The 14,629-nt window shown below is 41.7% G+C and overlaps 1 protein-coding gene across 4 annotated transcripts in view; it reads right to left on the reverse strand.

The window, feature by feature from the left end:
* LOC117755730 (protein FAM163A-like) overlaps positions 1 to 9,658 on the reverse strand; it is a 29,318-nt gene extending 19,660 nt beyond the window's left edge. For 2 of the 4 annotated variants that reach the window (XM_034575766.1, XM_034575765.1), the window contains exons 1-3: positions 8,967 to 9,657; positions 8,271 to 8,392; positions 1,235 to 1,337 (exon numbers count right to left, since the gene is read on the reverse strand). The gene's annotated coding sequence lies outside the window, so the exon portion shown is untranslated. Of the gene's footprint in view, positions 1 to 1,234; positions 1,369 to 8,270; positions 8,393 to 8,966 lie in introns of all 4 variants that reach the window. The other 2 variants (XM_034575767.1, XM_034575768.1) reach the window with 2 other exon arrangements.
* Positions 9,659 to 14,629: the final 4,971 nt, after the last annotated feature.

The following is a 14,629-nucleotide window of genomic DNA, read 5'->3' on the forward strand; positions in this document are numbered from 1 at the left end:
GCAAACTCACGTCCAAAGGTTTCTTTAATGTCGGCAATGATAACCAGTGCCGGCTATATTATGTTCATGTGCCATCGTGATGTAACTGCAACTGATGAAACATGTTGTAACTGGATGGTTGTGGTGCAGCTGTTTTCAGGCAGCCGGGGCTGTGACAGGCCTCACAGACACAGATTCAAGTGGTAAATTAAAGTTAAGTGAGTTGATATGAAGCTCGGCCCTGACGAACCCACGGAGCAGCTTCACCGGTCGTTAGTATGATTCTACTCAGTCCTAATTTGGTGTCTTCATGATGTGACTTGATATGATTTATTTACAAATTACATTCCAAGGAATAACATGTTCAAGTGAAACTATTTCACTGTATCACTTATTCCAACATGGTTCCAAGAGATTAAAAGACAAAACATAAGACAACAAAAGAAAATCCAATAAAATGCATCATACAGACAATGTTTACCCTGGATGCACACGTTCCCTAAACAGGTAAAGCTAACTTTTATATAAATTTATGTAATAATTGCATAATCGTTTCTTCATATGACTGTGAATAAATGGAAAATCCCCCAAAAATCATGATCATGTCATTCCATTCATGAATAATTGTTCAATATTATGTTACAATATTATGTTACAATCTTATTTTTTTGGGGATTATATTTCTGTTGATTTTGACATTTGACTGATCAGCACCAAAAGGTAATCATCTGGAGATATCCTCGTAAGTAATATTCCCATTCGTTTAAGTGAAAATTCACCTAATTTTCAGTCTCACTCAACCCCCGAGCCCTCGTGCCCTGTGCACTCGTTCGTTTTTTCCACTGCTCTCTCTCTTTCTGACTAAGTACAAATTTCCCCAGATCAGCCTCCGAGACAGAGCTATTGGAAATTTCGGACAGCTGCAATATATCAGTGTCACCAAAATATCTTCCATAGCTGGCAGTTACATCTACACTATATAAAATCCAATAAGAACGCCTATATAAAGAAAGTGAAAGCAGGTATTTGCAATGTTTTTGTATCCGCTTGCACTCAAAACTAATGGATTGAATAGAGCTAAAGTAAAAAATAAACAGCTGTTCCATGAAAGAGCAAATCAAAATCACAAATTGTCCTTCATGTTTACTTCTACATTACACACATGACTGTAAAAGCTTGGTAAGTTTCAGACGTGTTTGCAGTTTGCAGAGCTATTGAGCACAGTGATGTCGTAGTAGAAGAGATGGACACCTACATTAGAAGACAGCGGGAGATGCAGAGATGGAGGAGTGTGACAGGTAGGAAACCATGACAGGCCTGCGGAGTGTCACTCTCAAGACCTCCTCTCACTGGAACTCCTGCAGGGGGAGAGAGAAGAGAAACGTGGGGCTGCAGCTAAGCATTATTCTCAGCGGTGATTCATCTGCTCTTTGGATGAATTAAATCACCAATTAGATTTAGATTACAGCCTTAAGTGATGTACTTCAAACTGCTATTCCTATAGGGGCAGTCTATTTCCTGTGATTTGAAAAGAAGCAGGCAGCAAATCCTCACGTTGGAGAGGCAGAAACCCTTTGACATGTAGGATTCTGACAGTAAACGACTATTAACTATTATTCATGACTCGGAATCTGGTCTTGCAATGAAATGCATAAAAGGGCACAAATTGCACAGACTCAAAACCAGAACAATTTGGGATGTGAACCTCTCACTCAGGACTTAGCACGACGACACAGGCATCACCCACTCTGCACAGGAGCCATATGGCCTGTGTGTTATATGCATATGTGCAGTATAGTTTCAGAATACTAAACCACAAGCCTACGTGCATCTCCTGTCATTTTAGGTTTCTGTGAGTGATTCAGAAGCAGCGCTTACAGTCGCATGGATAATTGTCGTCATGTGGACAGAATTCACTGAATACTGAAGGTGCTCATTAAGACACAAGAGCAAAGATGCATTTATTAAACTATTCAAAGAAAGAAATCATGCAATTTAATGTTCTGCTGACTATATAAGACACATTTGAATCAAGAAATCACACAGGTTTGTACAGAAACTCTTCATCCCTGCTGTTCTAGTTCCACGATGCAGGTAAGTAGTTTTTACCAAAACAGCCTTGATTCACACAGCAGCAGAAATATTCTCAGCTAAAAACAACACAATATGTCTGCACGCATAATTATCTCCACTGCACACAGTAAATACACCGTCTAGCTTTAAATAGACCTTCTTATAAACAGCTCTTTCTGAGGGAAAGCAATAAATTATTATGTGAACTGATCAGTTGATTCTAAGGGCTAATATCAGCGAACTGCTGATGTAGTAATGGTGTCTATGTTGTCTAATATGTGCAAATAAATAATTTCGAAAAGATACAATTTACCTAAAAAACATGTATATTTAACGTCTATATTATTTTCAAGTTCTATATATGTGCTTGTATTTTTATATATAGTGAAAAGTTTGTGCTTAAACTGTAAAATATCAAGCCTCAATTACATTTCTGTGTCACGAGGGTTTATCTTAGGAATCATACTTACATACACACACACATAAACACGCAATCCACTAACAGTCAAGTTACAGTACTCAAATACCAAATAAACACACATTCCAAACGTTAATTCCCTCAGTGAAAACGACCTCATATATCAGTACATAAAATACATTCATTTGACCTTAATTTAGACGTTTATATGATTAAGCTTGAGGCAAAATGATTCATTTTAAGCGCTGCCATTATAGTAATTACAACACTAGAGGACTTTGTTTATCTAGTGTTCAAGGTGATTAACTGAAACATCCAGATATTTCTCAGCGGAAGAACCACATTTAATTATCCTAATTAAATTGATTGAAAAACTCAAGTTTCTTTCTCATTACTGGTGAATTAATGTAATTTGTTGAAAAGCTACGAGCCTCCCAAGGCTGCAATTTGCAGTGAATTTTCATCATCTTTCCTAATGAAAAGGTTGAACTGTTCTGGCGCTTGTTGTGTCGTCATAACTGGCGAATCTCAGCCAGAACATTTAACATGTTGGTTCAGGGTTGGCTGGTTTTGGTCTGGTGCCCGGCTGCTGAGCCACATGTTACCAAAAGTCAAATCCAGCCAGAGATTTCTTTCCTTTGTAAATGTCTGAATAGGAGGCAGAAATGCTGAGGTGAACCCCAGTGGGTGATTTGTTCACTTATACCAGGGGGAGGGTCCTGTCTTCCAGTGAGTGTGCAAAATAACTCAGCAATGTGTGGATGGATTTTCACCAAACTTGGTGTGAATATTATTTGGGAGTGTATCTCAAGATGATTGACATTTGGAGCTGACCGGTCAAGGTGTGGGTGTGCGGGACAACACTCCTGCAGTAGACAACTGTGTGCTTGTTGTGTGAATGTACACCAAGAATCTGCTGAGTTTATACTGAATCCTGCCTTTATGGATGATTTAACTACCACTTACATGGGTATGATTTCTCACCAGGTGCTGCTGACGGTCAGTTAGTTTGTGTGGGAGAGAGAGGGGGAGCGAGGCAAAGAGCGCTGCCCGCCTGCTGTATTTGATGTGATTTGTTTTCATTTAACATTTTAAAATATACTGCGGATCCCAACATTTAGTTGGCAGCATTAACTACAGGATGTTCACCTGCACACGCAGCCCTCTCTCACATTCGAGATGCAGGGATTGCAGAGAGGGGATGGCAGAACTGGCATGTTATGAAGGAGGATGAAATCCGCCCTCATCCCTGCTACAAATCGTACTGGCGTACCCCTTAAAAATTGTTTTAAGATAAGGTGAGAATCATAAATTTCAACTTAACATTGAATGTAAATGAAGCTCCAACACAGCAAAGTGTGTGTGTGAGTTGAAATGAGCATGTGAGCCTCCCTCCCAGACAGCTAACTCGCTGCAGCTCCTTCCATTGCATCATCGTACTAAATTATATACACCACGGGCCACGATAATGTCGTTAAAAGCGATGTGAAGTCTCTCATGCTCCCCGTTTCTCCATCTCCTCCCTCTCTAGCTCACTTTCCCGCTCCACCTCCTCAGTCGTCCTTATGCTTCTTGTCTTGTCTTTACACTCCATCTCCCATTCACTCTCAAACCCCATCCTCCTCTTTCACCACACCGTTACACCATTCCCCTCCTGGTCTCCGGCATCACTTCAGTTTAAGACCTGCGTTAAGACGGCTGAAGCTGCTGCAGCAGGTTTATGCAGAATCTGTGGCCTTCTCTGATGTATATCAACACAGACAAAGCAAAGGAATCTAGTCATTTGGACTAACACGCAAGCAAATTATGTTAGAAAGGGAGTGCAGAAGTAAAGCCTCAGATTAGGGAGTTTCCAACAGACTGGAGAGACAAAGAAGCCAAGCGAGGGAGGTTGGGAGACTCGAGTCTAACGCTGTCAGAGCATCTTAACCGATGCAGTTCATGTGTGGCTCTCAGAGGGTCCACAGCTGTCTGGTTGAACTGGAAAACACAAATCCAACGAAACGCACACACAGGATCTGCCAGAAATCCTGTCAAGTGCTGACATGGAGAAGTGACAGGGATGAAGAGGGGGATGAGGAAGACTCAGATGAGCCAACAGGCATCTGATGTCCACTACACTTAACCTCTTTGAAGACATTAAGTGTACGAGTCCCAGGTGACTGGCAGACTACAGTTGTTATACTGTGTGTATCTGTCAGATGAGCTTCAGTGACAGAAAGTAAAAGCCCCACTTCTTCACTGTGCAGCAGACGAGTATCCCTGAGACTCACAGGGGATTTTGAAGGTAGCCTTTGTGTGCGTGTATGAAACTCCTGGGTATTTTAGGATTTTCAGCAATCTAACAAAAAAAAACAACTGACAAAACATTTTATTAAATTGTTAAAATATCCATATCCTTGTACTAAAAGAAAGACATGCTCACATGATTAAACCACCACAGCATCATGCAGTTACAACCTTCATGATGTGAGAAATGTTGAGAGAGGTGGAGAGGTTTCACACTCCACTTGCAGAGGTATATTTAGAAGTTCTGGTGTCTCTCGACACAGCTCAGAGAGGCGTCATATTTTAATTAGTTTTCTCTGTGGGATATGAAATGATCCAAGCAGTCGGATAAAGGCACAGAGAGACACACAGGTGATAACAACCACACACACACACATCCAACATTAAACATCCCTGATCGCAGCAAAACCTGGAGAGGTAAAAACTCTGCCTCCCTCAGAAGTTTCAGGTGGGATGATGTGATGATGATTGGTGCTTTGAAACTTTCTCCCATGTGACGCCTGAGTAAGTCACAAAAATTAGAGACGATTTTCAAGGAGAAGTTTAATTACAAAATCCAATTTATCTACAAGTTGAAAGAATAATTTGACATTTTGGGGAAATGTATCATTTCCTTTCGCGCTGATACCGAGATGAGACGACTGACATCACTTTCATGTCCGTCCATTTAAAATCAAGCCGGAGCCAGCAGCCAATTAGCTTAGCTTCAGTCGTAGAGTGAAAACAGGGTGAAGCAGTATTCATCATCTTTCAAGCACCTCTAAATCTCACTAATTAACACATTACATGTCGTTTCTTTAATCCGTAATAAAAGTGTCAGTTTCGCAGGGTTTATGTGCCGGAGTATTTCTGGACCAGGAGCAGTGATTCCTGGTCTCTGTTACCTGAGTTTCTTCACTTTGAGCCAACTAGTTGTTTCAAACTGTCTTTCAGATGGAAAAATTATTCTGGCAAATACTTGTGCCACATTTTTGTCTTACATCTCGCTCAATACGTGCCCTGTTCCCCGGCCCAGGTCCTGTCCACGCACAGTATGACTCTCAGATTCCACATCTGGACCCATTCTGGTGCACACAGAGAATCTTGCTGTCAGCCAACAGCTGGAATCAGCCCAGATGTGGAAGTATATGGCCGGAACTCAGGCTGAGGATCCAGGAGTTTCATTTTCCTATTTTCATGCAAACCAATCTAAATGCTAATAATAATTAAAAAACCCATCACACGTTCTCTGAGCCCAAAATGAAGTCTTCAGAAAACTTATTTTGTCCGACCCACATTCTAAAACACAAACATTTTCAGTTTACAAAGATATTAACAGAGAAAATGAAGGGGACCTGGAAATCATTGCAGATAAATAGAATAAAACTATGTGAAGCAGGTGGTATGATATTGGTGCTTTGAACATGTTCTAGCTCCCCTTCAAGACCGATAGATAGAGGATATTAGACAGTGATAGAAGCTAAGGAGGGCGATCTAGCCAAAAAAATCATATCACAATCTTTTTTGGTAAAGGATCACAATGCATGATCTAAATCACGATTCTCTGCATGGACACAAAGTCTGTCCCACTAAAGACCCAACTCATAAATCTCTGCAGCCTGTTTTTGCCTTGATTTTATTCTGACCAAGAATATTGATGTGTGTCCGCATTCTTAGCCCAAAATTCTGCTTTCTGTTTACAAACGATTTCACAACGAATCGCACTTTTGGCTTAGCGCTGCAGTCAGTGAACTAAAAACAGGCTGGTTAGCAGGGGCGATCTTTTAAAATTGATCTTAAAGGTTCAGTGTGTAAGATTCAGTGGTGAAGCTGCATGTTGCAGCTGAATACCCATCCCCTCACCCTCCATGAAACATGAAAGAGAACCTCTGGAAACCTTCAGTTGTTATAAAAACTCAAAAGGTGATTAGTTTGTCCAGTCTGGGCTACTGTAAAAAAACATGGCGGCCTCCGTAGAGAGGACCCGCTCCCTGTCTGAATATGAAGTATGTAAATCTAAAGGGCCCATTGTAGGGTAAAGAAAACAACAATTTGTACCATTTAGGTGAAACACACCAGTGAAAACACAAAGGGTTATTTGATTTTCAATTTCTGCCAATAGATCCCTTTCTTCTAAATCTTACACACTGAACCTTTAAAACAACACTATGTAACTTTTACTGAGCAACAGCGCCCTCTGCAGCATCACGGGGTGATTAGATAAAAGACAGCAAATATTGTTTTTTTCAAAAATGACACCAATTAAAAACTTAAGTTATTGTGGCTGTAATTTTTCTATACAAATTACAGCCACAAGTGATGATTAATTCTATTCAGCGCCGTGTCCAATAGATGAAGATTTTTACATAGTTTTCATGTAAAGAAAGAAAAAACAAAGCCCATCAATGCGATGTCCTACTCACTGAACTGAATCACAGCAGCTTCCTGAGACAGAAATGTCCTCACTGAATATTGGAATTAGAATCTGTTTTTTAACGATTTCTAAATCTTTATAACTTATCTATAGTTCGACGTTAGTCTCGAACTTGCTGGACCTGATTGTGGCTTTTTAAACCACAACAATCAGTCCGTTACGCACTTCTCACACGTGATCGTACCCGCTCACTGAAGTTACATAGAGCAAGAGGAAGAATGAAAGCGACACCATTCTCCCCGTTCCAAGTCAGTGCACCATCAATATAAAATTCGAAGTTGCTATTTTAAGTTAAAAAGTTGCACGGTATCACTTTGACACAGAAACTTTTAATGATGCGATCTGCACGATTCGAAATGTGGATTATTTACTAAATTGAGAATGTCCACGAAATAAAAGGGTCAGATCGGCCGACCCTAAGAGAAGCTGAGGGATTTTACAACAGCAGATAGAAACCTAACACAGAGAGTGGGGGGGAGAGATGGAGCGAGAGGGTGGCAGCACCTGAGTGGCTCTCCGATTTATCCATTCTTAAATAATCATATGAATATTTCGTTGCGGTGGCCTCCCGACTTTGCGCTGGAAATCACAGCTAGTCCCTGCAATTTTAAAACCGCGGGGCTTCAATTATTCAAGTATCGTTCCCTTTAACAATATTTTTCCATCACGGGGGCAATTTAGCCAGGTAGTAAAAATCGGGACTTTTCTGCCTCGTCCGCCTCTGAAAGCACTCATCTCGGCGTGTGAGGAGAGGAACACATCCACATCTAGGACAGAGCTGCCCACCGTCAGAGCGGGAGGGCTCGAAGGCGGCAAAGGAGTGGAAAGAAAAAATACAAGAGGGGGGGGTGGATGATTTCATTTTCATATAGTCTAAACAGAATGCGGTCATCCGTTTTTTCCCCACATGACCGACAGTGATCCAGGTCTCTCTCTGTGTTTGAAGATGCTATAAGGTGTCGTGACTACATGAGCGTTCATTAAACTGTAAGATCTTGATTGATAAAATGAGCAGGGGTTAAATTCGTTGCAAGTAAAAAATTCATTAAAAAAGGTATTAGCTGGTTCCCTTTTGAACTGTGATTCTCAAACACACACCTTAACCGTAGAAGTCAGCATCTGGGGTGTGTGGCATCCTCAACAGTGCTGCAAAGCCCCCTGGGAAAAAGCCTCGGCCCTCGGCAGGGGAATGGTCGGCCCTGCAGCTCCGGTAAATGAGCCTGTTTGTTTGCAAGGGACAGAGAAGGTCAGTCAGATGGATGAGTTTTCATTCACATCATAAACCCCCAGCATTAATCACTCCTGTGTAAACCCCCATTCATTTACTGTCACTGCTCTTTGGCCCATTGGAATATTTGTAGATTGTAGTTTATCTAAAGCATTAAATCTGAATGAAAATGGTCACAATCGTGCAAAAATAAATACAAATTTATATTGATTTTACCCACAAACTACATGTTGCATGTGATTTTCTTCTTCTTATTCTAATACAAACATATATTTTATTATTATAAGGAGGTAGAATCAGGTCCACTCACCTCTCACCACAGGATGCTCATCATTTGGAGTAATGTCAAACTACAGTATATACAAATTATTTACATATTTCAGGGATAACAATGTATACTAATACTTTCCGTGAAACAAACACAGCCTCTGTCAAACTCCACTGGTGTCTGCAGCTCCATTTAGCGGCTGTTCCATCACTGATTGGCCTCATCTTTTACCCAATTAAGCGGATAGATTGATGCGCAGAGCCGCTCAGGGCGCACGGATGGTTCCATGATGTCTTACCTTCACGGAACCTGTTGGAGACCGTCTCCCTCCTCCGGTGTCGGTCTCCACACGCGGGTCCACACACAGTCAGAGTCCGGTGCTCTCCTCTGCAGCTCCGGTCATTAAAGGCGCCGGCAGCCGCGCTTTGCTCGCTCCACCACCGGAACCATCACGTCATTATCCGCCGTCCGTTGTCCGCCGCTCCTCCACCTCACTCCCAGCCAGGTGCCGTCCAGGGCCTGCGGGGGGGTCTCACGGCATCTTCCGCCCGTGTGAGGCGCTGGAGACGGATGAGACGAGGCGGCGGTCCGGCTGGTGAGTGTCGTCGCTCGGCATGGCTGCGTCCTCCTCCTCCTCCTCGTCGGCGGCTCCCTGGGGGCGGTTTGGCACCAGCTACCACCGGTCCCGGTGGGGCGGGGTGGCGAGAGGAGAGGGGCACAAGGGGCGGTGTGATGTCTCCTCACCAGGATGGAGGTGATGGAGGTGGAGGACATGGTGAATGTGGGCAGGGGGTCGTCACCATGCTGAGATGAAGGTTTAAAAGTAATATATCCTACTCTGTAGCTGCTTTTTTGTTGCAGTAAACTCCGGACATTCTCCGGAGGGGCAGAATGTAAGAACGCAGATGTCCGAGTGAGAGGCTCAGGACTTTCACTGGAGTTTCTCCATCAGGCCTCCTAGTAAAAACTCCTGAGAATGTCTGAATGAGCTCAGCAGGAGGTTCTCCGGAGGATCCACCTGGAGCAGGTGTGTTGATGATGTTTCTAACATGGGACAGACCAAAACTGAAAAAATAATAATAACACAAATATGTCAGGCTAATTTTAAATAGAGGGCTGCATGTTCTTACATGATCTACAAGTTTAAAAAGGTATAAAATTTGTTTAGGGATAGAGACAAATTTAATGTTAAAGCCACAGCAAGTTTCTGCTTTTAACCTTTATACATGATTGTCACAAAACGTAGTCCCTTAAAACGGCATCAAACTTTAATGGCTTCTTTTCAGGTCCAGGCTTCATCCCTCAGAACCACATTGGGTGGAAACTGGTTCCGTAGTTGTTGTTTTATTTTGCGTAACCAAGGGGCCAGTTTCAATGTGCTGTAAATAAAAACGTGATTTCCACAGTGGAATTTCAACGTTATGTCCTGTATGCTACGTATGTTCCGGACAGTTTCCTGTTGTTGTGAACGCATCTGACACAGAAAATCTCCTGCTGTGTGTTCATAGGCGAACTCTGAAAAATGTCCGAACCTTATTTTCCAGACATTTTTCGGAGTTCATGCCTGAAAAGGGCTTTACAGTAACTAAATAATTACTCATAAATCTTTTTTTCACTATCTTCATCTTTCTAATGCCCTTAAGCAGCTGAAGCCAACCATCGCAAACTAATACTCCAACAAGGTCCGTCTTGACCATAATGCTCATATAATGAGGAGATTTCCGGCTGGATTCACTTGTTTAAGAATAATGTTAATCCAGAGAAATGGCTCATCTCTTTGGCACTGCCCTGCTTCTGTCTGCGTGTCTCTGTGGCAACGTTAGCTTTGTAGTACGGGGCCGATGAAGGAAGGCCAGTGGGGAGTTCTAAGATTACTGCTCGAATCAAATAAAGGAGCCGACACATTATAGCGGCTTAGAAGATACACCCCATTGCACTGATTAATTTAAAACCAGCACAATGTTATACACGGCCCAAGGAAACACACACACACAGACACACACACACAAACAACATGTGGAAATCTGTCCAGCCTCGTTCTTCAGTCTTTTCCTCCATTTACCTTCCCTCTCATTTTCTCTGAGATACTCACAAACACACACGTGTGCACACATGACGACTCACATCCACCCAGCATGGCCCCCTGCCTCATGACTTGAGTTCATTATTGCCTTGGCAGGGTTCCTCAGATGACAACAGGAATGACACAGAGTGTAGCAGTGGAAAGTTTTCATAGGGTGAAGACAAAGTGTGTGTGTGTGTGTGTGTGTTTGTGCGCACTGAACAAATCTAATCTTCTCTGATTCATGGGCAAGCTTGTCTGCATGCATTTGTGATACGCTTCCTCTCCGCGTATGCGCTCAGTCTACGAGATGGAGCGCGAGAGCGCGTGAGACAGAATGGTTTGTGACAGTCGAACACAGCGTGAGCACAACTCTCCGGGACTAAGTCACAAAGCCTTTCTTAGCGGGACCACCAGTTACTGCTGACAGCGCAGGCTGAGTTCATTTACTGGCAATACTACTTGTGACACAGTTACACATCCCAAAGGCTGAATTATGACTTCCCGATCCAAAGATGTGCTGAGACACCGCTGCTCTCTGTTGCACACCGAGACAACACGGGGAAGCCGATTCTCATTTTCTTCAAAAGCACAGATAACTACAGATGATGTAGGGACTGGCAGGTTTATATATCCTTTTTTTTCCCAATGCATATTGTTTTCTGAGGTTTGATGGTTTGTTTTTAAAATAAGTTGCTGCTTTTCATGTAGCATTTGGAGATAAACGGATGATAGGTTTATTTTTAGCAGTGCTAGGGTGGGTGGCTCTGTGGGTGGTAATGTCTTAGACTATAACATCTAAAGCAACTGGATGGACCGCGTTGGAATCTGGTCCCAGATGATGTATCCTGCTGATTTTGTTCCTCTGGCGTCACCATGAGGTTCATGATTGTGGTGTGAACATCAATCTTGTGATAACTTTGTCTATCCTTGATTTTCCTTATAGCACCAAAATAAGGTCAAATTTATAATTAGTGCAGCACTTTGGTTTACTACTAAATAAAGTGAAGTCCTGCTCAACCAATCACGAGTCAGTCACAGCTGTCAATCATGACATTTGACCTTGTTTTTAATAGCATCAAATAACTAATTAGAACCAAACTTACGAGAAAAACGAACTATGTCTAAAATGAGAGAAACCATCTTTGAGAAAAATGTATTTGATGTGCACTTCGTCAAAAGCTCCAAACAGCAGCATGGTGCAGCCTCACAGAGTCATAGAATTGACATTAACTCCCAGACCTGTTTTCTTGACCTGCAGAAAGGTTAATAAAATGTCTCCAATAACAACAAATGATTCTAAAGGAGATTTTATATATATATATGTTTACAAGGAATCTGAAATTGAACCTTTTCTGCAAAGAGAAGGTATAAATATCAAAATGTTTCACTGCAAGCTTGACATGAACTATTAAATCTTTTACTGCCACTGACAGGTGAAAATGGTCGGCCGTACTGTAGTGAGGTATGATGACAAGAGTATATAGCTACAGTAAATCTTGTTATACTGGTAAAAACCTGATTTATTTCTCAAAACACCTTATATACTCCACCTGCTTTCAACACTAGGAGAAAGAAAGTGAAGGAAATATCAGAGGAGAATTGGTGATATCAGCCGGAGTGAGTGCCCCGTAGTAATGCACCAGGTTTAAAGGAGCCCTAACTGTCACTGCTCCTCCAGGGGCCAAATAGTCTTAGAAGTGTTTTCATAAACACCTAAATAAAGTCAAGTGCCGTCTGCGGCCTCGGAGCTCAGCACATAAAGACATCACTAAACCTTTAAGAGATCCTGGGGCTTAAAGTGTGAAAATTGATTTTCAAGTTCTTTAGCCTTCAAAGAACTGAAGGCTTTTTCTTCTTTAAAAGGTGGATTCTAGTACACGTGATGTCTGGTACCAGTACAAACAGGTCCAAGGCTTTTCTGAAGCTCAAACGTGCCTGTCTTCATTGCTCGTAGTTCATAATCACATAATCAGTTTTGTCTATCAAAGCTACAGTATCTCCGCTCTGGTGTAATGTGGGACGACCGGCCCTTGCTTAATATCCTGTATTCCCCATGGAAGAGATTAAGGCAGCGGATCAACCAGGGAGACACAGCTCAGATCACAATAAACTGAAAGCTAATTAGATCTGTTTATCACCACGAGCGCTCTGTGGGACCGTGCAGGGCTGCATGTTGCTACAATACACCCAGAACCTGTCGAGTGAATTCCATGTTGGACGACTAAAAGTGTAACAACACCATGTTCCCCACAGGTAGAGGTTTACTTCCTTTTAGCAGCTTTTCATGTTTCTTTGAATATTGTAACGTACAATATCCAATTCTCCACTTCTTTTCCACAGAACACATCAGCATTATTTGCAGGTTTGATGCCCTGTAGCACTTTAAATTAATATATAGAATACATTTGTCACAGTCACGGCACAAACTTGTATATAAATTGACAACGCATCTCCACTTCCTCCAAAAATGAAGCCCAAATATCCAGGATATGAATGTGAAATCATGTGAAAATGACATCGATTGGAAGCAGAGTCTGAGAAGTAACAATCAGAGAACATCTTAAAATTTACTTGGCAAGCTCTTTGACTTATTATTTTGGTCCATGACCCATCCACTTACATGGAGGAGGCAGGGTTAATGACCTATACTGCAGCCAGCCACCAGGAGGAATCAAGACACATTGGCTTTACTTTGGGGGAGAGGTCATGTTGTCCATCCCTATATGTAGACTATGTGACACAACAGTGACAATATGGCTTTAAGTATGTCGATGACTCTCATTACAAACTTTATCTTTGCCTTTGGGCTGTTTGGGCAAAGCTCTTTACTTTGAATAGGCATTAGTCACAGCAGACACTTTGACTTATAGCAGCACAAGCAGGTGAGACAATGCCACAGTTTAATTACGTGTCCCAGGAAGCCTCTCCAGTTAACCTGCATGTTCAGTATCAGGACCCTGGGACTGGCTAACGTAAATGGAATAAAGCCTTAATGTCATCAATTATACTGCTTTAACTGCTTGCTTTGTCAAAACATCTGCAGGGAACAAGATCTATCGAAGTGGCCACAAAAATGCTTGTAGCAATTAACCCACAGGACAGAGAGGAATAGTCCAACTCTGCAGTTCCCCACGTGTTTAGGTTATTTCATGACTTACACAGTCCATGGATATCGTTCACTCTGATGTCCGAAGCATAACAATGTCCATAAAGCTGCTTGTAGATCACAGAAAAATCATTCCTTGGAAATCCAGAATCATCACGTTTTTAAGTTTTCTGTTCAAAGCAATACATCAAATGGTACGTTGGTGACATTAACTGCTTTTAGTGAATCCAGCATATATATATATATAAGTTAATCAACAGAAACTTGAGGCTATACTTCTCCTTCCTTGTAAAAGTTTACACCTGTTGTATAAGTGAATACTTTTAATGTTCAATGTAACATTGTCCAAAAGATAATTTACTTAAACTGATATTTGAGCTCCTACCCAAAACTTTATTACTACTTTAATCCCAAGTAGGTGAAAGCTCTGAAACTATTGAAGAACATTGTGTATAGTTTAGCTAAAAAGACAGATTATCATCTGATGAGTTGGTGGAGACCAAAACAGAGCTAAAAGAGTGAGTAGTGCATCTGCGTGCGCTAGGTTGAAAGAAACTAATGTTGCATTTCATTAGCAGTTATTTCCTTTGTGCTGAATCACTAGAATCAGTTCATTAGAAAGATTTGTTCAAAATATCCGTTCAGTGAATCGATTGTTTCAGGAAATGATTGAGTTCAGATTTTTAAGATTTGTCCTAATCAAACAAAACACAACGCTAACAGACCCTCGGCACCAAATGAAGAGTAACTGCAGAATGTTTGCTAAAAACTACACAATGGATGATAACGT

This window comes from Hippoglossus hippoglossus, chromosome 22 (genome assembly GCF_009819705.1).
Source record: "Hippoglossus hippoglossus isolate fHipHip1 chromosome 22, fHipHip1.pri, whole genome shotgun sequence".
NCBI lineage: Eukaryota > Metazoa > Chordata > Actinopteri > Pleuronectiformes > Pleuronectidae > Hippoglossus > Hippoglossus hippoglossus.